Source organism: Strigops habroptila, chromosome 5, assembly GCF_004027225.2.
Source record: "Strigops habroptila isolate Jane chromosome 5, bStrHab1.2.pri, whole genome shotgun sequence".
NCBI lineage: Eukaryota > Metazoa > Chordata > Aves > Psittaciformes > Psittacidae > Strigops > Strigops habroptila.
In genome coordinates this window covers 72,365,065-72,392,014 of record NC_044281.2, presented here as the reverse complement: position 1 = coordinate 72,392,014, position 26,950 = coordinate 72,365,065, and the positions used below count along the sequence as shown (strand labels likewise).

At 39.3% G+C, this 26,950-nt stretch overlaps 1 long non-coding RNA gene across 1 annotated transcript in view; it reads left to right on the top strand.

Annotated features, from left to right (window-relative positions):
• The first annotated feature begins 5,158 nt into the window (after positions 1 to 5,158).
• Positions 5,159 to 26,950, top strand: part of LOC115608375 — a 69,624-nt gene continuing 47,832 nt past the window's right edge. The window contains exon 1 of the long non-coding RNA XR_003991520.1: positions 5,159 to 5,486. This is a non-coding gene — a long non-coding RNA (uncharacterized LOC115608375). The remainder of the gene's footprint in view (positions 5,487 to 26,950) is intronic.

Sequence of the window (26,950 nt, the reverse complement as noted above, 5' to 3'; positions counted from 1 at the left end):
GCAGCTCATTTATCTCACACAGGATAAAGCCATATACAAAACAATCGCCTTTTGAAGCATCTTGTATTTTTTGACAGCCTTAGCCCACAGCCTTTGATTAGATAAAGGCCTTAATATTGCATTACAGCTGAATTACCTACATTATGGCAGCTGCTTGTTGCAATTGTGTTGACATGACTAGCTTACCCCATGAATGTATCCTGGTCTTTCTAATCTCTTTAGCATCAGCAGCAGGACATTTTATTTGCCATTGATTTTTAAATTTAGGAGTAATTGAAGTTTAAGCGCAGTTACCTTCTTGCAACAGGCACAGGTTGATACTGTTTAAATTCTAATTATGCGCTGATTAAAAGTGATTGCATTGCCAAAGTGAGCAAGGGCTACGATTTGTTTTATTCTTAAAGGCTCAGCATAGAGAATTAATTGTATTTCCAGGAAAACAGATCAACACAAAGAGGAAGCAATTTAGAGTTATTGTTGAATCATAAATATCCTAGTAATTTTTGGAAGGTAGACAAGGTAGAGTAAACTTTGAAAGCACATTTTGTTGACAACAAGGATTAGCCATTTAATAGTTTTGGTGTTTGAGGATACAAGCTTCACCTACTGTCAGTTATACTAAGTTTTGCTTAAACATGTAAAGCAGAAATGGGCTTAGTTTCATTTCATCCAGATGTGTAGTGATTTGTAGTTGCTTTGTTTTCAAATTTAATAATAAAATGACAGCCAGCAAATTGTTCTCTTATTGTAAGTAGGATAAACAAAACCAGTCACACTTTTCCTATGAGCAGGATTCGTTTCATAACCACCATAAAAAATAAGAAAGCACAAGAGGGAAACCAGAGCAACAAAGTACACTTCTACAATAGTGACAGGGTGAAAATCAGAATCTAAGCAGGTTAGAGCTGGGAGTTCTGGATATGGGCTTGTGACTGTCACAGGCAATGTCTTAGTCAGGTCTGAATGATCCCAGATTTTGGGAAACAGTCCAGACCTGTGTCTGTACAGTATTACTTTTATTATTTATTTATACACAGGACATGTCTGTATAGTACGGTCTGCTGTTGCATCTGACCTCTCACTGATCTCTCAGGATTCCCAATGATGTGTACAGGCAGTATATGCCAGCATCGTGGTGGAAGTTGTTTTGTTTAATTTTTTTTATCCTTGTTGTAAGGTTTTCTTTCCTCTCTCTTTTTCTATAGAAAACAGTAGTTTCCTTAATTACTTCCAGCCTGTCAGCACCAGGAGAAATTTCAGTCATGGACAACAGAAGGGGCAAGGAGAAGTTGCTGCTGTGCTTTTGATTGTATGAGTAATCATCATTTGGTGCAGTGCAAAGCAGCTAAAAGAAGAAGGTATAGAGAATTCAGCAAATAAGGAATGTTTCCAGAGACACAGAGTGTTATGACAGAGAAAAATGACACTGTTTCCAGAGACTCTGGAAGCAAAGAAAACCAGTGTTCTTTCTAGAACAGTAGAGTAGCCTGAAGTGGTATGTGTGACTTTTTGTTGCTTTCACTTTCCTAGTGGGGTTTTTTGAATGCATTATTTAGACAAAATGGCAGTTAAATAACACAGCATCCCACCCAAGGCTTTGTTATTTTTAATTCCAGTAATCCTTTATCACTTCTGAGCAGAGTAATTCCTGGTCTGTTATCCATGAAATCCAAGTGGTGATGTGCTTGCCGTCTGAAGGATTATACTTTGAAGTACACCTACTGTTCCAATTGGTTTCATTTTGGAGAATGGGTTGGGAAGGGCTGAGATTTGTCTTCTTGTCACAAGAGTCATTAATGTCATGGTTTAAGCCCAGCCGGCAACTCGGAACCATTTTGCCTCTTTGGGCTCAGCTCCTGTTGACTTCATAGCTTGCAGTACCATGTCTTGGGCACACAGGGACATGGTGTCATTGTGATCAGTATCGTCACTCTGAAGATAAGATTTTGCAACCTTCATCACAGCAACTAAAAAATTTTTGAAGGCATCTTTTGGTCCTTATTTTTCTTTTTGATGAATGAACAGAATCTGCTGAAAGAAGAGAGCGTTGCCCAGGGCACCAGCTCAACTCACCGCTGCTTCAGACAAGTGCTTCACATCACTGATAGGTTGCTAATGCTGATTCCCAGGAGCAGGGTGCTCTGCTTTTGTCAGACTGAGAAATCTCCCAGTGTTTCAGTGACAGCAGTGCAGAGAACAGTGTCACCAATGGGTTGGGCTTCAGTATGCTGGCACTTGCTAACAAACCATGTCAGTACTACCCAGAATTCAGGAAGGGCACACACACAGAGTTCATTCGCAGGTTCCTCTTTTAGGTTATTAAGATGTATGGGGGGGTTCCAATCTGTAGAACGAATTGTCACTGAAAGGGCACTGTGGTACAGGAACTGTATGAATTCTGCAATCCTTTTAAAAATCACTTTACCAAGTGATAGGTACAGACAGTTCACTCAGTCCTTTCCCTTCTTTTGTGACCACAAAGACACCAGTTCATGCCCATCATGAAGATTAAGTTTGGATTTTAGCCTGGCTCCTTATGAAAGCAAGGGTCACACATTACTCTGCATGTCACCTAATGAATTTTGAATCCTGTTAGCCAATCTCTCCCCAGCATAGTAAAGGAACTGAGTTCCCAAAATCACAGAATCACAGAATCATTAGGGTTGGAAGGGACCTTTGGAGATCACCCAGTCCAACCCCCCTGCCAAGACAAGGCCACCTAGAACAAGTTACACAGGAACGTGTCCAGGTGGGTTTTGAATATCTCCAGAGAGGGAGAATCCACAAATAATTTAGTTCCTACACATTTTTGCCAGTTTAGTCAAGACCAGCAGCCCAAATGTCACCAGCATCATTTTTTGTGCTGTAAGGACAAAACCCAGAAAAACAGCAGGAGAATTTTTCAGTTACATAAGGAGACAGTGGAAAATCTAAGTTTGTAATCCATTCACTGTAGGATGCACATCCATAACAAAGCAGTCATACAGAACCTGTATTCTTTTCATCTTGTCAACTAGTTATGAAATCAGACACAGAGTTCAAGTCAAAAGAAATATTCTTGATTATGGACTACAGAAGGGCTCGAACCACAGTAATAACATGAAAAACACTCATCAAAAATTGTGTAGCTTCAACTGAAGTGTTAGATTTACTGGGATGAATGCATAGCAATTCTACTGAAATAAAAAACTGATCCAAACCCTGCACGGTTAAATACCAATAGTCGTTCAAAAAGCCACTGCCATTTTGGGTGACTCTTCTGAAGCCAGTGGATCATCTCCAGATGTATACTGGTAGTACTGAAGTGAAGCCGTTTGCAATTCTGAATTCTGGTCATGGGTTTAGGCAGCAATTTCTATCTCCTTAGTGATTTTCCATTGTGGTTGAAACATAAACCACTTCAATGGCTCTACTCAATACTTGTTTACTGTCTCTGGAGCAACATTTTTTTCCCAAACATTTCTTGAACCATAATGATCACCTAGAGAGCTCTGAATGCCGTTCATCCTGGACATTGGATCAGGATACTACAAAAAAAATTGATTTTGCCATAGTTCTTTTTATGTGCATTAGTTTCTCAATTACATGATTTACAGGATCTTTCAGGCTCAATTGTTGCATTTGAGAAGATGCATAAAGAGAGCAGGTCTAACACAGGGTGGCGTGTAAGCCTAAATTTCTTTAGGGAATGCTGTTGCAAAGCCCACTGAAATAAGTAGACTTTTTTTGCACTGTCTTCAGTGGGATTTGTGCCAGGCTTAGGGAACGTTTACAGATCTCAGAGTATTGAATTAGAATCATAGAAGTGTTAATTAGTAATATATGCATAAGAACAAAATGGTGGTTAGAAATCAATATTGGAGTTTGTCTTATGAAAAAATATTAGAAATGTGCTACAGGATTTAGTGCAGAGTAAATTTAAAAAAAAACCAGGACTAATGTTTTGCTACGCTCTGAGAATTAAGATGATTCTAAGACTAATCAAAACCTTTCACGCACTCTTTTTTCCCCATGTTGTAAATGGATCAAAACTTTGACAATGTAACTTTGAGATTATTCTATTTGCATGAATATTTTACAATCTATAAACAAGACCTTCACTTTGTAAGCAACTTCTGTATGGAAAAAAAAAAAATCAATTTCCCATAAAGAATTCACAGGAAGAGCTGTATGTCCAAAATGTACTTTCTATTTATTTCAGCTTGGAAGGTCATCTGACCAGCTTCCCTTTCAAGGAGGAGGATAACTAAAAACATATGCTTGGTTATTCAATATTGTTTTAACTTCTTGAATTTCAGTAATAAGGAGATAAGGTTGACTCAACAACAGAGCTGTTCCCACAACTGTTTCTACGTTAGCTTTTTCCCCTGACTTGTACCTAGAGTATTAAGAAGCATCCAGCAGACACGGCTAAAGCTATGGAAGAAGGTCATAGTACAGTGCAGTATCACTTTGGGATGAAGCAGTTTCTCTTTACAGTCAGTTGCAAGCACTGACCTGGTACGCAGTGGAGGGGTCAGCATGGTGCCCTCTTGCAATCTTCTTTCTCATTCAAAAACCTTTGTTTCTGTTAGGAAGAAACTGTTTCTTGTTAAAATGTTCCAATAACCAAGTGTAGCCTCCTTGAATATTGCCACTTACCCACCAGGTGTTTGCAGAACACCTGTGAGCTTCCCAAAACATCCTTGAATTGATGGTGCTCTCCCATGATTTCCAGGAAAATCCACACAACTATAAGAAGTCAGTCAGATACCCTGGACTTACAAGGATAGTGTTTACTAACAGGTTTGAAATATGAATGCACATTGCCAAGCTACTTTGAAAATAAAGCCAAAACAGCATTTTCTTTTGACTTAACAGTTTTAGAGATCTTTCTATGGAGCCTATTCAGATCTTTTGTGTTATCTGAGTTCAAATGAGATTAAGTGATAAAGACAAGCTCCTGTCCTATGTTTTTAGCATTACAGAATGGTGGGTCTTTTACACAGCTGAACACAAAGGCAGGGTTTGGCTCAGATATTTTATTGTAAAATCTCTACCTCCTCTTGCGTATTTTTCCCCATCACTGTATAACCCAACTGTGCAGACTGTACTATTTATTTTTATCTTTTGAACTGGTTGTGCATGTAACCACTATTTGCCTTCTTTCAATCTTATCTTCATATTGCTTTTGGTGCAAAAAAATGTTGGGATCCAATCAAAATGCTGCTTAGGAATTGTTGTATCTTATAGAGACTATGTTTCTGCTACAGGTGAATTTCATCCCCAATCCTGCAGGTGAATTTAATCCCAAATCAATTCCCTACTCCCTGTAACCAACTGCACAGAATTCAAATCAATATAAAAGTCTTCTTGTAGATTTAATCTTGTTCTATTTGAGCCATTATTTTTAGGTGCTGTGTAGTGATCAGTGGTGAATACCTGGGAATTAATCTCTTATGGATGAGTAGTCTGAGCACCAATCACCTTTGCTTCAGCATGTAAAGGTAAGTGCTATAAAGAAGTTTTATAATAGACTGTGAAATTGTTGTTTAATGGAAACTTTTCCTCAAAACTTTAAATAGCACACTGGATGTTCTTGAAAGGATCTAATCCTGTTTCTTTTGAATGACAATACCAGTGCTACAACCTAAAGAAGCTTATAGGCACTTCTCTGTAGGTAATGTGTACTCTTAAACAGCTGCAGAGAGTAACTGGATTGTGGCTAGTTGCTGGAAACTCCAGTTATGCATTCAAAGACTGTACAGATAGTGTATACTGCTTAGTGCAAACAAGAGGCAATCTTTATTTCAGTATTTCCTTTAAAAAGCCCAAATTTGGAAATTCTGATGTTCTTTAATGTTGGGACTTGTGTCCAGAGTCCTCCATTTACATACATTCTTTCAGAAGTCAGCACAAATTTTTCCACCTCTCTTGGTTTCCATATGTTTCTGACTATTGACATGAACTTGGAAATAAGAAGAAACAACAGTGTGTTTTCTGAGTGTTACAGAGTGGAATAGAGTTTGGGAAAGGAAGCATAAATAGCCACTTACTTGCTAAATCTAGCATAAAAAAAATTGAAGGATTCCAGCCTTATAATCTTGTAATTAAAACCTTGGCAAGTTGTTGGAGATTTTTTTATTATTATTTTATTTTTCCATCATTTTAGCAATGCAAGAAGCAGAACATTTACTGATAAAAATGTCTTAATAATACAAATCTCATAGGACACATTATTTTTAGATTAGTTTTTATTACTAAATCTATAAAAAAAGAAACTCAGATATTTTGATATATCAGCCTTTAAATTAATACAGGAATATAAACATGTAACTCCGTCTCAAACTATTTATGAAGAACGGTAAGCTTAGGAATAACAGTGGTGTTGGTCTTGAACCTCAGCTTCTGGCACCACCCTTTGGAATGAGGGTTCAGTTGAAATAAAACAGGCAAAGATTCCTTTAATGCTTATGTCCATGTACATCCTTATTAGAGAAAGTCAAAATTAGAAGGATATGAAATGAAATTACTTTTTAGACAAGATTAATCAGAATAAAACTGGGCCCTTTATTAGTACTGTTGTATGTCTGATCAAAGGATGATAGCTTGCTAATTACTGTATAAACATATTAAAGACAAATCAGTTTCTCTTCCAGTTCTTACTCTTCAAGAGGACAGGTCAAGACCAGAAAGAGATAAAGGGAAATTAGCTATAGAAACATAAAGCAATTTGGCCAGGGAATAAGTCAGCTGCTGAGCTGGCATAGGTTTCAATCTCCTGACAATGTTCCCTTTTTTCCTCCTGTTTCTTGAGTTTGTGTAGGGTTTAGTTGCTGGATACAGTTATTGGAAAAAGCCTAATTCTCCCTGTTACTGTTAGAACATCAACATGGTATTCCTGCTGTGTCCAGGATTGTATATCCCTTATTGCAGGCTGTATGGGCGCCTCTGGTGTTTGGATGCATGGGGAGATAGCCAAGCACATTGTTTCTGGCTTAAATTGCTCTCCTAGCCCTAGTAGATCTTCCAGGATAATTATCTACTCTTGGCTTTGCAGCACAGGCTCACTTATCAAAACCACTTCATGAACACACAGGCTCTTTTGGCTTGCTCTGATCACACAGTACCTTGCTGATGGACAACCTCAGAAGTTGGAGATGGGTTATTCTTTAGAAATCATGTCACTTTACTGATTAGGCTTGACTTTTCTTGCTCAGTCTGATTTGGAAAGAAAACATGATGGTCCCTTATCTGCTTGGAAATTACAAGGAAGATAAGCTCTGCAGAACAATGGGAACAAGTAAAATGTGAGTGGATCTTCAGTTTCTAGAGCAAGATAGTGTACAACACTTTCAACTAGTCCTGCACTTTGTGGTTGCCGCACAAAGCAGAGCAACAGTAAGTCCCAGGGGTGGTATCAAGGGAACACATAAACAAACCAAATGTTCTTATTTCAGAGAGACATTCCAGCCAAATTAAGCGTTTGTAGCAGGGTCAGATAAAGACACAAAAAGTATTCCCTTTAAGGATAGAAATCCTGTTTCTTCCACAGTTTTTCATCTGTTATTGAAGTCATTGTATGAAGTACTTGAAATTCATTTAAAAAGCCAGGATATTGTGTTATGTGAACCCATGGTCTCATTTTGCAGCCGTTCTCGTGGTTTTGTCTCACTATGAAGTGCTGAAAGTTGCTATGGTTTGTCTGGTGAAGATCCAGGGTTCTTCCATCCCTTGAAAGGTGTCCAGGCTGAAGCAAATTGTATGTTCACTCAGCTCAGTGAAGGGCACTCCATATGGTGATTCCTCTCCTCGAACAGTCAATCTCAGGGCATGTAGTATGTAATGTTGTCTTGGTGGATACAACAGGCTATAACAAAGCACTTTGGGAACTGAAGATGTGTGAGGTGTCATTTTCTGGATCTCAAAGTAAGAGCAGCACAGGCCTCGTTTGGTTCTCAAAATCACTTTGAGGAAAGATTTATTGTTGAACAATCCAGGCTGGGAGGAGAAAATTGTGAGCAACACCCGACAAATTGCTTAAAAAAAAAAAAAAACCACAACCCAACAAACAAAACAGAAAAGGGGGGAAAAATATTGTTTTCACAGAACTTTTAAACAGGTCCAAAGTGGAGGTTTTCCTTGATTTTATTGTTTTGACTGGGGTTTTTTTGCCTGTTTGAAATGGGTAAGTAGCAGCATTGCAACTGACAAATTGACCTTCCTCCCAAGTAGGTAAAATTGACCTTTTTTTATCATTAGGACACTGTATTAAAAAAAACCCACAGGGTAATATGTGAACTTACAGAGCTTTTGGTCTCTGTACATGCTATTCCCATCATAAAAACAAACAACCCACCTGTTAAAGTAGCAGCTGTGCTGCAAATTTACTTTGCTGTATTCCACAAAGTTTCTTAGTCAGGTCATCCAAACTGTCTTTGTTAACAAATCTGTGACTCATATTATATGAAAAGTCAACACATTGACTGTGAATTCCTATCTACTTGGTGAAAAGATAAAATTCATTGCTCTAGTGCTGAGGTGAGCATCAATTGCTGCTATTCATTACTATTTATAAAATGGGCTAACTCGGAAGATCAGTGGACAAACATTCTTCCCACCAAAAGCTGCTATTAAAACTACTGCTTTTGGTGGGAATATGTGCAAAGGGATCGGTGATTAATTTTTGCAGGAATGCCTCTGTACTATTCTAAGTTTCCCCTCCACATGGGGTATTCTGATCTTGTTGACCTAGTTAAATCCTAATGACCTTTTAGACAGCTGAAGAGCCACAATGAGCCAGTAAATTGATACAAAAGGTCAAGAGATGCCATTAGAGCTGGAATTGGTTAGAAATGTCTTGATGTGCTGGAGGTCTTGTAGGAAAATGTTGGGCTTGTTAGTTTTTAAATTTTTCCTTTTTTTTTTTTTTTTTTTTTTCCCCTCCAACCTGACCTTAGGACCTTAGATGGAATTTATCACTGAGACACGAGAGAACATAGAATGGTTTGGGCTGGAAGGGACCTGAAAGATCATCTAGTTCTAACCACCCTGCCATAGGCAGGGACATGTTCCCCTAGTTCAGGTTGCTCCAATCTCTGTCTAGCCTGGCCTTGAACACTGCCAGGAATGGGGCAGCCACAGCTTCTCAGGGCAACCTGTTCCTGTGCCTCTCCAAACTCACAGTAAAGTATTTCTTCCCAATATCTAATCTAAATCTATTTTCTTTCAGTTTAAAGCCATTACCCTTTGTCCTGTCCCCACAAGCCCTTGTAAAAAGTCCGTCTCCAGCTTTCTTGTAGGCCCACTTTTGGTACTAAGGTCTCCCCAGATCCTTCTCTTCTTCAGGCTAAACAACTCCAACTTTATCAGAAAGCAAATAACCTCAGGATTAGAGTATTTCCTTATGAAAAGGATTTGCAAATCCATGCTCCAGACCAAGAATATGAACTTGTGTTTTCTATGTCCTAGAAAAGTGTTGCCTTTGAAGCTAAGAAATAAACATAAGTTTTGTCTGCCTTTTCTCATTGAAATGTTCCATTTTTTTAAATCACAATAAACAGTGAATGTAAGAAGGCTTTCCCTCAGGTGATAGTTTTAATATTCAACCTATACATTATTCTTCTGCTGGCCTACCCTGTCTTGTCAAAAGCCCTTTCTAATTGTCTCTGTTTCATCCTAATGTAGACTTGGATGGGGGAAAAAAACCCCAACCATTTATAGCAAAACCATCCATGGCTTGTTACCTGGAAGGGTTTCAATGTCACAACCCCTAGTACTACACAGTATTATAAAAGAAAATATATCAACTGCAAGAAGGAAACATGGATTGAGCCAGACAATGTATTGCTTTTATAGTTTATATCTTCTTATAGGAAACATTATTGTGACTCCAGACATCTCCATAACATTCAATGAATTCACCTGAAAGAGGAGTAAGGAATATTAAGTGAGAGAGAGAACAAAGCTTGGGACCCAATTCAGCTCAAATCTTGCATTTGGGAGGAGGTTATAACTGTTTGTCTTGCATCTGTGTTAGAAGGGAGGATGGAAATAGGGGGACACCTACAAATGATCATTTAAATTTCTGTTAGCTTGACATAGATGACATAAAATATAATGCTATCTAGAAATCTCTGTTTCTGTCTGACTGCAGCAGTATAGAGCTTGCCACAAAACAACTTCTACTGTCTTTGAATCTGGCTCTGATGTTTAATGGTGTGGCTTTGCAACTCTATTCTGAGGAGTGCCAGGTGGAAACAAGGTTTAACTTAACTACAGCGAAGGAAAGAATGTCTTTGTCTTGAAGAATTTTAGTCAGAATGCTAAAGATAAATAAAAGAAAAAATCACTGACCCACTTTTCCAGATGAAGAAAAAGAAAATAATGAGATTAAGTTTCTTGCTGGAATTCTCACAGAAATCCTGTACCAGTGTGGTGAGTAGAGACTCTATTTGAAGTGGTACAAGTTTCTTCACTGTAGGGTTTACTTGTAGCACATATTGAGAGCAGGTATTTAACAGCGGCAGCCCCAGCACCCTACTGCTCTAGCAGCCACTTCTTTTGGCTCTTTTGGTGCTGGCTGGAGACTTTTAACCTCCTTTTGTAACTTCTATTGCAGAGCTGTTTAGTTCATGTTGGATGGAAGTCCACACTTCTGAAATGTTTCTTTTCGATGGGAAAATTATAATAGGAGGTGTTTGGGAATATTTGAGGAGTAACAGGCTGCCCAAGCATTCTTCAATCAGTAGGTCTGAGAAGTCATTGAAACTTTTCGTTTCATTGGATACAGATTTTCACATTCTGGTTATGGTTTGATTGTTCAAGTAGGACTTTCCCTGCTGTTTTGTCTGTATCCCCCTCTTATGCAAACTCCTACCTATCTCTCAAGTAATTTACCACTCTCATCTCCCTGTTTCTGTGTTTCTTAGCTTTTCTCTTCTATACTGCAAAGTAAAAGAATCTTCATTGGAATCTACTTTTTTTCTTTATGCCCAGATTAACAGATTGTCCCACAAAGTATTACTTACAGCTTTGTAGTCTGGAAAAAAAACCCCACTTCTATTAATTATGTTTTCTGTGATACACATAGAAATAGTTTCTTGCTTGTTATATTTACTAGTAGCTCTGAGTGGGAAGAACATCCAGGTAAGTTTGAGATGAGAATGTGTTGATTGTTGAGATAAAATATTGAAATAAACAGTAGTTAATAATATTGGTAAAATTGAGATCTCTGGGGGTTTTTTGGGTTTGGTTTTTTATTTCTCAACTATTTTCTGATTTTATTTTTTTCTTTCCTGGAACTAAGAGCTAATATCTATGTTTTCGCACAAAGAATTTCAATGAAACTATTGACCTGCTCCAAGCAATTTTTTTCTCTGTTATTACTTTTTAACACTTACCCTTTAGCATGCCTCCTTCTGTATATTGACATTTTAACTTTAATCTGTGTGTAGTCATAAACATCACTTCTGTATTCAGATTGGAGTTTGCCCTAGTGCCCTTGAGCAAGCTTGCAGAGGTGAAGTACATCAGAGGAACATGGCAACAATGTCACTTAAGAACAGATGGTAAAAAACCAAATACAATTACAAGCATTTTCCGTCTCAAATATTAAGTTCTAACCCAAAATTCCCTGCATATGAACCCAAAAGAGATTTAAACTAGAAAGAATTTCAATTCCTACAAATATCTTTTCATTGTAATTAGGCAGGAAGATATCTACATAGTAAGCTGTAAATGTCAAGATTCCGTTCGGCTTTTCATTCCCTGGAGGGTTGTGCTGAACACAATAGTTATTTGAATTTCATTCTGATGAGCTAACTTACATCCTGATCCACTTTGACAGACCTAACACTGCCAAGTCCACCACTAAGCCATGTCCCTAAAGCACCACATCTGCACCTCCAGGTATGGTGACTCAATCACTTCCCTGGGCAGCCTGTTCCAATGCTTAATAACACTTCTGGTGAAGTAATTTTTCCTAGTATCCAATTTAAACCTTTCCTGATGTAATTTGAGGCCATTTCCTCTTTTCCTATCAGATGTAATAGATGCTAGCCTCCAAAGAAGTTTAAAATAAAAGGGGGTTTGTACATCCATGGGCTCAAGTTCTTTTCCAAAACACCACAAACCTGGATAAAGTGTTTTGATGGTGAAACCACTGGATCCTAGAAATCCTAACAGCAACTTTGAAATTTCCAGCATGATTTGAAAATAAAAGATATTGGACTGAACATATCTAGATAAGATTTAATAAGGTAAAATCAACTTTAGCTTTTGATCTGAACTGGGATATAGGACACTGAAATAGATTTTTGTTTAATAACTCTTTAGGTTACATGTACACTTAGCTGAAGACATACAAGCAATTCCACCAACTGCTGTAAGATTTCTTGAATGCTGGCATGTAAGTGGGTTTAAGACTTAGGCACTTTACTTAGTTCCCTGTTATTTCATGTGCCAGGAGACTTTAATCTTCACTATAACCCACTATTCTCCTCTGTCCTGAGATTTAGTCCATATTCTTCACTGTGAAGCCAGTAGTGAAACTTTAGGGATTTTGTGGAATCTGAGTCAGTTTTTAGTGCTAAACTTTGCATGGATAGGGATGTTTTGTTTTGATCTTCTTTTCTCTCTCATGGCTGTCTTTTTAGTCAGGAAAAAAATAATGCTGGGGTCAAGGGAATGTTTTCTGAAGAAGAAGATATGCCACATTGCCAAACAATGACCAGGCACTGTGTTCAGATACAGCATCAAACCCCACTTCTCAAAATCTCATATGCTTTATCCCAGGCAATGGGATGTTTCACAGAAGGATGACCATCATGGTGCTTTGTATACATACACTTTATGAAGGAGACTGACGTATGAACTATTTTGAATTAAGGAAATCAAGGTCTGCAGGAGATCCTTCAGAAGAACTCTGATACGCACATTGCAGCACAAGACAACAGGCAAGCCCTGTTATACAGCTGCACCAGTCTTTGATAATTAAAAAGTGGATCAAAGAAATGCTACTAACCAGACAATTTTCTGGAGGGCTCCCTCCTGCAGAGATCAGCTATGTACTGCCCAAGGAAAGGGAGAGAAAAGATGTACTGTTGGACTGATAAATGCTTTTGTCATATTTAATTGGGATTATTCATTTATCCCCTTCCACTTCCCCTGCAGAGGTCAATTGCCAATGCACACACAAAAAGGGCCTAAAACATGATCTGAGCAGAAAATGCAAAATACCTTAGAATTACAGCAGTTAAGGAGCAGTCTGATTTATCATCTACATTCTCTCCACAACGCTTGAAGGAATTTGTATTAAAATTATGTTAAAACAAAAATAGCCAGAGAACTGTCTTATTCAAAATGTATAATTAAGGCCCTATTCAGGATTTGGTTCGGCTTTTATTTGTTGTTTTTTTTTCCCTCTTTCCTTAATCATTCAAAACCATTTGTTCCTTGAAGAAGGATTTCTGCACTGAAACCCAATTTCTGCTGCACCATACTGCACACTGTTAAGAAAACATTTATTTCCCCCCAGAATGGGAAAAAATTGAAGATTTCGAGATTGAGGGGGTTTTTTGTTTGTATTTTTAATATACTGCAATGCTATGCCATACCCCTATTTTCACCCCTTACTATTACTGTCTGATGTCACTTGTATCCTGAGCAGAGATTTTTTTTTAGTTCAAATCTCTGTGATGGCATCCAGGCTTTCAGGTGTTTTTGTTTTGTTTTTTAAGGCAACAGACATAGATATCTAACAGTATTCCTTCAGAGTATGATTGATTGGTCATGGTAAACACTGGTCACTATATGCTCTTTTCCCCAGCTTGGTATGATCCAGGCTCATCGGTCCTGAATAGCGGTTCATATTCGTATCTGAAGTAGCTGTTCGGTTTGTCATTTTTCTTTAAGCCTATATGGAGATACACTTCTGCATTAACAACACCATGTGGTGAATATGTCCATCTCTCTGTATGTCCCAAAAAGTATCCATCTTCTCTCAGTGAGTCTTTTATGGTTAGTGTGAAACAGGGTATCGTCTCTATGCTGGAAACCTGTAATACCTGTGTCTGCAGATCTTCCAGCACATCCCTGTCGCCTGTGTCTGACCCTGGTTTTTCTCTAAGCCAACAGTAAGAGCTGTCTAGTCAATATTCTACCACTGTACTTTTATGGCAGATGTTGACATACCTTTGTATACAGCTATCTAGACAGATGTGTTTAGATGCTTTTATCTATGTTACTATACTGGTATGCTTGGGCTAATATCGCCCAAATCTCTGGCTTTAAGTTTGATGTGATAGCCCAGGCTCCACACGTCAGAAGAGTTGTAGATTGTGGTCCAGGACATGCAGGTGTACAGGGAGAGCACAGATCTGTAGTGTCAGGCTTCATACATTGCTTTGGCAGCCATGTTCTCTGTACTGAGGCCTTAGAGAATAGTATCATTTCCACAACCTCTTCTCCAAATCTTACAGCATTTCCTGAAACCTGCTTCTGTCCATGATCCCCCATTAATCAACTCAAGTTGATGGGCAGCAATGCCATTCATCATTCACTTCATGTTCCAGAACCACTCCTGGGAAACGGCATCAGCACAGATATCATTTTCCCTTAACAACTCTGCTATCTTGACTGCTGTTGTGATTTGTTCCTTTTTGTTTTGACTCTGGAGTAGTTGGACTCTGCTACTTGATTAGTAAAGAGAAGCTTCATAAATATAAAGTAATCTTTGCAAAGCAGCACAAAAAATATCTAACATTCCTGATACAAAGATACGTACCACCCGTACGAAGACAGGCTGAGAAAATGAGGGCTGTTCAACCTGCAGAAGAGAAGGCTTCATGGATACCTCATAGCAGCCATCCAGTACCTGAAAGGGGATTACAAGGATGCTGGAGAGGGACTCTTCATTAGGGACTGTAGTGATAGGACAAGGGGTAATGGGCTCAAGCTTAAACAGAGGAAGTTCAGGTTAGACATAAGGAAGGAGTTCTTTACTGTGAGGGTGGTGAGGCACTGGAGCAGGTTTCCCAAAGAAGTGGTAAATGCTCTATCCCTGGCAGCGTTCAAGGCCAGGCTGGTCAGAGCCTTGGGTGACATGGTCTAGTGTGAGGTGTCCCTGCCCATGGCAGGGGGGTTGGACCTAGATAATCTTCAGGTTCTTTCCAACCCAAACCATTCTATGATAAGCTTGTTACCAGCTTCTTTTCTGAGTAAAATAACAGAAAGTTTGCCCCATGGCCCACTGAGCTCATGTGCTTTGTGCGTAGAACTTGATACTCTGGACTCCTGCCGCTTTAGGATTGAATCACATTGATCAATTCCATGATTTATTTCTTTCTATGAATGAGATGGCACTGCCAAGGGAAATTACTTCCCTGGAGTTGATGCTTTAGGAATACTTTTTAAGAGTATTCCCAACCAACAGATATTTTATTTCCTTTGCTTTGCTGGTTTTCAATAAACTCTGCCAGTAAAATAGTGTGTTTCTTCCTTGTGATATTACATATCTCTTCAAGAGTTCCCTTGTGTTATCAGCTTCATTATATTTCTTGGAGAGCTTGGAGTGTGCTACCTGAAATGCAAAAGACATCCCTATGTAACAAGTTCTAAATATCTCAAAGATCTAGATGAAACAAATTAGCTAAAGGATATATACACACAGATCAGTTTTTGATAATGCATAGCGTGAGGTTAAGCATACAGTGGTAAAGCTCTCCTGATTTTTGTAGCAATACTTTCTGGATAGGGCAGCTTGTTTTTTATGTGTCAGATGTTTTCTTAGAAAGTTTTTTGTTATCTTATTTCAGGGAAAATAAATGACAAATTTTAATGCAGGTGCTGATGAATTCAGCCTGAAGAGTACAGGTACTTTACAGTTCAAGGAGGAAACTGATCTTTCCCATCTGCTCCACAGTTCAATAATGTCAGAGCTTTTTCAGAAGGGCTGTTAGGAGGACCATAGCATTATGGTTTGGTGGCTGGTAGCATCGAGTGCTCTCGAGTGGACTTTCTGTGGACCTGCATGCGGCAGGATCTAATCTAATATACAGTAAAAACAAACACAAGGGACTCAACCCCATGACTTACAAAATCGCTCAGAATCATACATCCTACCTGAGTTAAGAACTTCAAAAACAACCTTTGAATTATGTCTGTTATTGATGACTGACCTACCTTCAAGCTGGTAACTGAAGAAAAATATGTCTTCTCAGTCTTAGAATCATAGAATGGTTTGGGTTAGAAAGGACCTTAAGACTGTCTAGTTCCAACCCCCCTGCCATGGGCAGGGATGCCTCACACTAGACCATGTCACCCAAGGCTCTGACCAGCCTGGCCTTGAACACTGCCAGGGATGGAGCATTTACCACTTCTTTGGGAAACCTGTTCCAGTGCCTCACCACCCTCACAGTAAAGAACTTCTTCCTTATATCTAATCTAAACTTCCCCTGTTTAAGCTTGAGCCCATTACCCCCTGTCCTATCACTACAGTCCCTAATGAAGAGTCCCTCTCCAGCATCCTTGCAATCCCCCTTCAGGTACTGGGAGGCTGCTATGAGGTATCTAAGCAGCTGCTATTTTCCAGGCTGAACAGCCACAACTTTCTCAGCCTGTCTTCATACAGGTGCTTCAGCCCCCTTATTGTCCTTGTAGCCTCCTCTGGACTTGCTTCGACAGTTCCATGTCCTTATGTTGAGAACTGCACACAGTACTTCAAGTGGGGTCTCACAAGAGCAGAGTAAAGGGGCAGGATCAGTTCCTCCGGCCTGCTGGTCATGCTCCTTTTGATGCAGCCCAGGACACGGCTGGTTTCTGGGCTGTGAGAACATACTGCCGGCTCATGTTCAGTTTCGCATTGGCAAACACCTCAAAGTCCTTTAGTGAGATGCTTATGTCCTTCAATATACTTTTTCCTTTTAAATTTGAGTGTGTTTGCCAGACACTTCATATCTCAATAGACAAAATGCTGGGGTTTGCTAAGGAAGCTGGAATTCCATATTGACTTGCAAAGCTGTAGATATAATGCTGTGATCTAAAATTCAAGCTTTGGGGTATTTACCATTGTTCTTGAAGTCATAAGCTCCTTATCTCCAGGGGATAAGAAAGAACAAGTTTTTCTTCTGAGTCATTACATTTAATAATTGAGCATCTACATGCTAAGTAGAGTTTCTTTCCCTGGAAGCAAAAGCAATTCCTGCAGGCAGTATATAAGACTAAATAGGCAATGTGTCTCATTCGGCTTAGTCTAATGGTTCTCTGACCGTGAATTTTCTCAGATGTTACAAATGCTAGTGGATTATGAATGTGGTTAAAACTGGGAAGTAGAAAATATCAAGCAAAACCAGCAAGTCAATTTAAAAAGGACTTACAAAATAAATCAATGTTGAGAAGTAGTTTTTCATACAAAAATACAAAAAAAAAAATCAAAGTAGACAATTCTGAATATCAAGTCAGAAAATGGAGATAAATTCTGTCTGACTTTTGAGATGATTAAGCTGGGGAGCAGGGTGTTTGTTTTAATTGGCCGTAGTTAGTTATATAAAAAGGGAAGGAAAGTATCTCTTATTTTTGACTACTATTATTCATGGGCCACATCTAAATGTAAAATTAGCCTGTATCATCCCATATTGCAGGACGCCTGGGTTTTTTAGTTTGGGTTTGTTTGGTTTTTGGTGTGGGGTTTTTTTGGGTTGGTTAGGTTTTTAACTGTTTTAGGAAGTGTCTTGTGAGAGTTGCCATAAAGGATTTTAAAAGCTGAAAGCAATTACACCCTTGCCTTGAACCTGTGCTCAAAACTTTACGTGCGGTCCTGCACTGTCAGCTCTGTCCAAACATCTTCTGATAGTAGGAAGTTTCCTACCATTTTCCAAGGCAGAGTCCTCAAAATCTAAATTTAAGGCAAAAACATGGATGCAAATTGTAATTTTTTTGAGTGCAAAGGGAGTTTAAAGATCTAACTTTCTATTAGTTCTAATAGTTCTAAACGTGAAACTATTGAGCTGAAGCCAGTGAGTCCTGGAAAGAACCAGATAGCCCCCCAGCAGAGTTCCCAACCCAGATAATGTGTGAATATGCCTGTGTGCTCTTAGAGTATGGAAATGATGTCTCCAAAAGTAAAATTTCCAAAAAAAAAAAAAAACCAAAAAAACCAAAAAAACCAAAAAAAAAAAAACCACCAACCAAAAACAAACAAACAAAAAAACCCCAAAAAAAACCCCAAAAACCAAAAAAAAAAAAAAAAGCACAAAAACAAAGCCCAAACTACCCAAAAAACCACAAACTAGCTACCCAAACAATAAAATTCCTCACCATATTCTTGTGTACCTATTGTGTTTAAGCCTTTACAAACTTAGTTGTATGCCTATCATAGGAACAAGCAGCAACATACAACCGTGCAAATCCTCTGCCTTTATGCAGCTTTAACTGTGCTGTGTAGGGCTTATATTTCTGTTTTTGCTTATATAAGCTACATTTTTAGGATTTGAACAGCATCTTTCTTTCTCCCTGAGTGAAAGATGGGTTCAGACCATGTCCACTCTGGTCTTGCCTGCTTTTCTGGAAACATTCCTTCTTTTTCTAATACCTAGATACTCCTAAGCACACAGCAGTGAAAAGGAGGAGTTGTCCAAACCATTCATGTCTAGAACCGGCTGACTGACAGCCACAGGATCTGATTTTATTTGAACTCCTCTCCAGTTTGAGTAAGATGCCCCATGATGCTGACAGTGTTTAGGACTGCATTATGAGTCTTGCCCCAAACACTCTCTTTTGCTCGATGTGTCGTGATCACCCATGTACCTGTACCTCCATACGTAAGAGGTAAACGTGGCAATACTTCCTCTCTTCAACAACCCCTCTTGAGATAACATTTCCTCAAAAAAAAGCACAAGTCGTTGAACTGTTGCTAACCCCTCTCCAAGGATCAGCTCAGGCCAGCCCTGGGTACAGACTGGCAGTGTTGTGACTGTTTACACTGGGCTGTGGGAGGGTTGTCTTGGCAGCTATCAGCTCGGCAGACAAAGTGACCAGACCTCTTCCCAGTCCAGCATGATCAGCCACCATTAACAAGATCAGTGCTGGCCTGGGACAGAGGTTTCCTACACAGCCTGCTGCCTCCTTCCCAAAGCAAAGGGGAAGCTAAGCTCTCCTTAGCAGCGCAGCTGAGCCTGCATCCCTCTGCAGTGCTGTAAATCATTGTAGCAAGTGCTCCCTTGTGCAGAAGAATCTCTGTTCCTGAGTGTTGTAGCGTCTGGGGTAAGTGGGTGACTGTCCCTCGGGTATATGCTTGCGCTTTCCCTGGGAATGGGAGAGCTGGCAGAGGATGAAGCACAGCAACTGAACCAAGCCAGACAGCTGATGCGAGAATGAACCACTCTTGGGGGATTGGGATCCCTGGTACAGCCTGATGTTTTGCAGCATGTCAATGTGCAGGAGCAGGAGATGGAAAAGAGATGACAACATGGAAACAGGAGGAGCAGCAGAGCTTTAACCAGGAGAGAAAAAGAAATATTTTCTCAGAGGAAGAGAGAGAAAATTAAACCAGATTTCAGTTGTTACATTGTGTATGTATGTTACATTAATAGAACACCCAGGAGTACCCTCAGCCTGGACTGAGTAGGAAAAGTCCCATTCATTATAGACCCTGAGCAGTTAATGATCAGAAGTAGCCCAATCTCCACCTTGCTCTTGATCCACTCCTTTCCTTTGCCTGTGTCTTGCAAACAACTCTGCAACTAGTCAGCAGACAAATATAAATCTTTTTTTCTGTCTCATGGGTGTGAGACCAGTGTCCAGCAGAGTCAATAGAAAAACTCCCCTTCACTTCCATGGACATTGGATCAGGCTTTAAACAAGTGGCATTTAAAAAACAACGGAGGAATTAAGAGTCTCTTTGCTTATTAGACATGCTGGCATATGTACTCTTTCCTCCATCTGCCATGCTTCAGACAGCTATGTGTCTAGGAACAACATTTCTTCACATTCTCACGGCAGATACCATATGGTTTCAGAAAAATCCTCTGTCTGTGACTCTACTGGGCTATGAGATTAAGCTTGCTCTAATATTACTGTTACAACCAATTTCACATTAACCAGTTTGTGTCTTACCTGTGATTTGAGGCTTTGAGTAACCTGGTCTACTGGAAGGTGCCCCTGCCCATGGCAAGGGGTTTGGAACTAGATGATCTTTAAGGTCCCTTCTAACCCAAACCATTCTAGGAGTTTATGATTTATTTTTTTCTTTGCAAATTCAACAGTGGGTTGATTTTAATTAGCTTGTGAATTTCAAAGTAGCTAGCCAAAAAGGTATGAATCCAATGTCTGTATGAATTCCCTGGCAAAAAAAAGTGGAAAATATCATGACGTAAATCATGCCACTCTAGAAAAAGGCCCCAACTCCTTCAGATTCTCATCTTTTCATCTTCCTTTCTTCTTTAATATCTGATCCAGTTAGGTTTAACTTTGTATCATCAGAATCACTTTGTGCTTCATGGGATAATAGTAATTATTTAAATATGCACATTAAGAAAATCAGGATAGCAAAGTCTGAATATAACTGTTCATACTAATTTGGTCACCGGTTTTGTATTTGGGACCTCTTTTCAACCCTTTTCTATGAGCAGGTTTTGTAACAGACAGACGTAGGCAACTAACTGTGAAACTTAAAATGATAGTATCCTAGTTAAATCAAGCAGTGATTACACTAATTCATCACTACTGAAGAAATGAACCCAGACAGTAGTCTGATTAAATAGGATTCTTATAGTGATTAAAAGTTTTTTAATTCTTTTTTGGCTCTGATCTTAAAAAAAGAAAAAAAAAAAAAATCTCTCCCCCCCCCCCCCAACCCCAAAAAACCCCAACCAAAATCTGACCAAAACCAAAAAAATAAACCCCACCATATAAAGCCAAATTTCTTCTCGGAGAAAATGTGTCTTAAGTACAAGATGACTCAAGAGAGGCCTTTTCTTCTCATGACTCCACATGAGCCACCTAAAAATTACTATAAATTATCTGAGCTGTTCCAAGCTGCCACTGTCTTTGCTAAGTGACTTTATTTCTCAAGCCTCAGTCCTCCACTGAGCTTTGTCTGAGTGCTTCAGTGCTGAGTGTGAGAGATCTGGGGCTCAGGCCTGTTTCTAGAAAAACCTAGAAGTCCAAACCCATGTGTTTTCCAGCACAAGTATGGTAGTCCAGCGAGCATGTCACTACTTGCTTTTCTGTCACAGATCAACCAGAGTACAGATCTATAAAACAATTTATCTTCAGATGAGCCATTTTGGGTAAGAATAAAAGGAAGAAGGCAGTAATTGGGCTATGGCCACCCCTAAGGAAACCTTCAGCTTCCTATAAATGCAACAGCAGCCCTACGTGTCATGAAGTGTGATATCTGGGGAGAAAGAAGCTTCATTAGGGCTTCAGGCTGGTTGTTTCTCTGAATAGCTGGGTGCTACCAGAGGCGTAAAAATCTGCTGGAGGAAGGCTTGATGTTTGCAGTGAAGAAGAGGGGCTCACGGCTGGGGCTCCCCCCACAAAGAGGCCAGAATGAGGGGATGCAGTGGTAGGAAATGAAAGGTTTTATGTGAGCTTGTGAAGCGGTACAGTGGGAGAAGAAGGGCACAGGCTGTTACTTCTGGAATGGAGGAGACACTTGGGTTTGGTGTCAGCAGGCTGGGATCTCCAGGTAAGTGTGGAGCTTGTTCCCTCAGTGTTGCTGTGTCCATTCTGACAGATGAGGGCTCTTCTGAAGGGAAAAGTTTAGCAGCTCAGCGGCGAAGTCAATTGGTAACAGCAACATGAGCTTGCCTGATAGTAACTCCCTGTCCCACCATGAGAGGTTGCTGAGGGAGAGGACAACCATGGCAATGGCCACTGCAACCTTCCCAGGCTGCAGCAAGTCATCTGCTGAAGCTTTATAAGCACTAGGAACTCAAAGAAAAAAATGGTTTTTTTTATTTTTCTGAGATGCCCAGGGAAGAAAGCTGTCCATGGGCCTGACCGGTCCTGAATTATATTTCGGTATATTTTGCTGTCAATGGAAAGGGAATCTTTTTCATTGAGACCTGTTGATATCTCATGGTAGGATCTATGTAACCTCTACCAATAAAGAATCTCTACCACTCTTCTCTGGAGATGTTGCAGGTGCTGACTACAGCTGGTGTGAGGGTTCATTTTGCAGAGGAAAAGTTATTCCTTTGTGAAGAGAACAGAATGCCTTGCCAGCAAGCGCACATGATGATCTAGTTCGTGACGTATGTTTGGGTCAGGCAGGGACTGAGTTTCATTTTAATGGATTATGCTTGCTTCAAGGATTTAGCAAAAGTCAGACACAAAACAGGCATACCAGCTTTTTGACCCCATCACCAGCTTTCATGCAGTCCTTGCAATGCCTTCTTTCTGACAAAAAGTTTTCATAAAGTAAATAGTACTGTCAGGGAAAATTACTTAGGCCTGAACCCACAAAAATCAGAAGAGAGATTGGAATTTGGTGGATCTCAGAGTAGTTCCTAATTCATGCACTCCTTGAGACGCATGCTGCTTGCACCAGGGGTTGCAATACTCTGGCCATCTCTCTCTGCTTCAGCTATGAAACTTTTTTCCTTTTCTTTTGTCTTTTCCTTTCATTCCTTCTCCCCCCCACCCCCCCATCCATTTTTATCAACAGGGCTTTCTAGAGAGTAATTCATTTGGGCTGCTGGCTCTAAGAGAGGTAAACAGAGGGAAGAAATTGCCCTCAGGCTAGCTAGCAGAGATTTTTCTCCATAAGTCAGAAGGTTTTAGAAGACCTTTCCTACTGAGTTGATAGGCTTCTAAATGGAATCCAGTGGCCATTTATGAATAGACTTGTCCACTGATTACACAGAGAAGGGACCGTCACATAGAAAGCCTCATTACTTCTTTGTCAGTTTACTGGCTGGAATTTGCTCCATGGAATAACTTTGACCCTAGTTGCATCATTCACAAATAGCAGAAAAGCAAGGCAAAACTAAATACTTCGTCTTCAGTAATAGATGCTAGCAGGGATTGTTAATACATGCAGAGCCTTTTCCCTTCAAAACTATGCATTCTTATGATCAGTGATTAAAATCTTTAATTTCTGTTTTCAGTCAGTAAATCAAGTTTTCTAAAATTCTTCATAGCACACTGAATGTACTATTGTAACATTTATTTCCTGTGTCTGGTGCTTCACATCTTGGAGGTCAGATAATGAATCATAGAAACTCTTAAGGAGAGGTCTTTGATGTTGCTTTGGGGTTTGGGTTTGTTTTGTAGATTTTTTTTTTTTTTTTTTTTTTTTAATTATTATTCGATAGAAATCAAAGTGCTTGTCAAAAGAACACAATGTATTTCCTAGTCAGAGAGTGGACAGCTGAAAGCAAAAATGGATGGTACAGTCTGTCCAGAAAGAATGCAATACAGAATGGCAAGGCATAGAAATAGTCTAGTGGGCTGCTGGCCTGTGTAACAAAACAGTTGTACCTCAGGAACAGAAAAAACAAACAGAAAAACAAAGGCAGATGTAAATGGTCCTGGCTAGAAACATCAGGAGAACCATACAAACACAGAGCCTATATCTCTCTTAATCACGGCTTTATATTAATTCCAGGTCAGCAATAACTGGAAGGCTTTGCTGCATGATAGCTGTTTGGATGCTAAGGGTTAAAATATGCACTAGTCTCATTCCAGTGTCTGTTTTCGCCCCGGATTGACACAGATTATAAAGTTAATATTCAAGTGGCAAGATAGTATTTTTGCTACTGTGCTGGATGTGTTTGTTCTATTTGAAACAAATGTTTTATACAAAGACTGTAAAACTAATACTACACTTCTTCAGGAGGGCATCTTAAATATGACCTGTGGAATGAAAGATAAAATACCTGTGCAGCTTAGAGGAGAAGCCAAACAATATGTTTAGCCAATTAAGTGTTCTGAAGGGAGGCTGATGAGGATGTGCAAGAATCTGGTACACTGTCTATTCAACCCCTGTTTTTTCCTGAGAAGTTGTCAGTATTTATGCTATTTGGGGATATCTGAAATAACATCAATCAGAAGGAATAACCTCGAAAGCCTGATCTACTAATTTGGACAAATTTTGGCTCTGTTGTGACTGATGCTAGCTTTACATCAGACACTCAATGTGTTTTCATCAATCCTGTATTTTCAGAGTTGTGATAGATATGTGATAATTTCAATTGATTGATCTTTCATGAAGGGAAATAGGAGACGAGTACCTCCATCCTCTATTTCCTGGGCTGAATCCCTAGCTCTGAGACGTCAGCCTGCCAAGAACTGGAGGGCTCTGTAAGCCACTATTTTTCTGACTGTTCAGCACAGCTAATCTGTGGTGTGTTCTTTCATGTCACCTTATTTCACCTTAATTCTCAAAAAAGGACTTCTCTGTCCCATATGTAATGTACTCTTACTCTGTGTTCCTTCAGTCTAATACTACTATCCTTAACAGGTTTCTGAAAAAGCAAATTCTTGGGAACATTTTAAAGTGATTAAGTAGTGCCAAACCTAAACCAGTGCTTTAGAGTCATCTCGGTAATCCTGGCCTACCTGCGATTAGATAGCATAGTAAATAATTAAAAAAGTAATGTGAGGAGTTATGCATAAGTCAGGAAATGCAAGAACCAGCAATTTCTCTCGAGCCAGGCACAATTTCCTTTTAAGTATGTGTGTTGTGTGTGTATGTATCATGTATATATTTGGCAAAATTCTGTACAGTTAGACAGGTTCTTTCTAAAAAGGCAGACCAGATCTTGTTTATCCGTGGCACAAACAGAGCATATCAGCACACTTACAAGAGCCTTGGCAAAGTGCAGAGGGCAGCTGGAGTTGAGAAGTGAGTTAGAAGAGCTAAGTTCCATGAGCTTACACCTGTCAAATCCGTGATAAAAGTACTTAGTTCTGTGAGTTGTACAACTTAGCAGGAAGCTGTAAGCTGTCATTGTTTGGACAGCAAGAAGTGAATGGCAGTTTTTCTTAAGCTTGACAGTGTTGATAAAACATGTCAGGGGCAAGAAAAGCTTCTGTGGCTGTGTGTATCCCTACCTGTGGTTTTTACCTATATGCGTGTTACTTCAGAGCTTGTGAGAGGTGCCGATTTGACAATCTTAGTGCCAGAATGCATTATTACCTGCTGAACTTGTCCAGTCCTGACAGCAATGGTGGGTTTCAATGTGCCTGAAAGGGTCTACTCTCCAATTCAGTTTCTGCCCAACTGCAGTGTGACTTTCACAGGCTCTTTGCTCCCTTTCAGGCACTCAACTTTTCATCCAATGTGCCAAAAGCTGCTGAGAATCTCGCTACTGACTTTGCCAAACTGAACTCTGCCCATGAGGTCCATGAGTCCCACAGTCATTATCTTACTCACGCAGACAATTTTTGCCAGTCTTGGTGGTGGTTTCACTGATGTGAGCTTTTGGCCACTAAAAGCAAAACTGAGAGGAGCAGATGTGTTTTATTAAAGCCACAGTGCAGCCAAAATAGCCTTCTGTGTGGTGGTTGTACGGTAAAAGTGACTTAAAACTTGCCCACAACAACTCTTTCCAGAAATATATATCAGTTTCACTTTTCATTGTCAAATTTCAACTGCAGGGCACAAAGCTGCTGCTATTCCATAGATACTGTGCACCAAATCCATTTTCATAAAGAATATTAATTCCAGCATCCACTTCCCCATCCCCAAATGGCTTCTAGGCTCCATTTCTGTATGCTGTTAGTGGAAAAGGAGTAAACCAGTAAAAAAACACGTATAAAACATTTCCAGAATGCTGTTGCTTCTTGTAGGTTGTGTCAGTAACTGGCAGAATATCCATAACAGTTGTATATAAAAGACAGCATTCAAGATTTCTTACAGAAAAACTGGAAAAGTCATAGAAATCTTATAAATACATGGGTGTTTTTTCCTTAGTGGGTGTAAAAAGCAAAGCTTATTAAATCAATGCAAATTTCTTAACTGACTTCAGCAGAATTTTTTCTTTTATGAAATCAGCTTCTTTTTACAAACCCTAATCACAGATGGAAAATTCTATTGCCTATAATATAATACCTATAATTTTATGTAAACAATTACAAAATATGTTAATCTGACCATAAAGAAAGAGGTATTGCCAGAGCCACGTAAGAGACTGTAAGGGAGCTAACACTAAACCTGAAGAATCCAACCTCCCACAGTGCCTCCAAGCATTCAACAGAAAGCCCTGCTATCAGCAATATATTTGGATTTAAAAGATTAATTCTTACTCACTGGGTATTATGCTACCTTCCTGCCGTTCATTCATTATGGACCAGGCAGAATCTCCTCGTCTCATTAATACAATCATTGCCATGGTTGTGGCATTATGGTGAGCAATGAACATGAAATATATGAAGAGGGGTTGGATTTGACACAAATCCAGACAGATTACAATCTAATTCATTTTGCAGACTAGCATCTCATATAGAAGTAAAAATTAAGATGAAACTAAATCATAAATCACTGTGAGCTTGTGCACTATAAATGTCTTTCCTTAGAAAAAGCATTAAATTGTAGAATTTGAAAATGTTGTTTTTCTGTAGACTTATATATATACATATAAAATTATTATATTAAAATATAATATATTTTAAACAGTAACAGTTTAAACCATAAATAGTGTTATAAAAAAAAAGTCATAAGCTAAATTCTTGCCCCCAGTACCTAATGCCAATCTCCCACTGATTTCACTGGGGATTCAATTCTCCCTTTCATAAACCACTGAATTCTATAGCCACAATCTGTGTTTAAACCTCTCTTGAGGTTATTTCAATGTTTGCTAGTATAAGAAGTACATAACATCCTAATGAAGCATGTAACATCCCTTTCTGAATGCTCTAAGGAAGATGGATATTAGTATTGGAAGGGGACAAGACAGAGCTGCTGGGAATGGAGACAGCTCATGGCAAGGTGTGTACAGCACTTGTCCTCGGCTGGTTCAGAGGA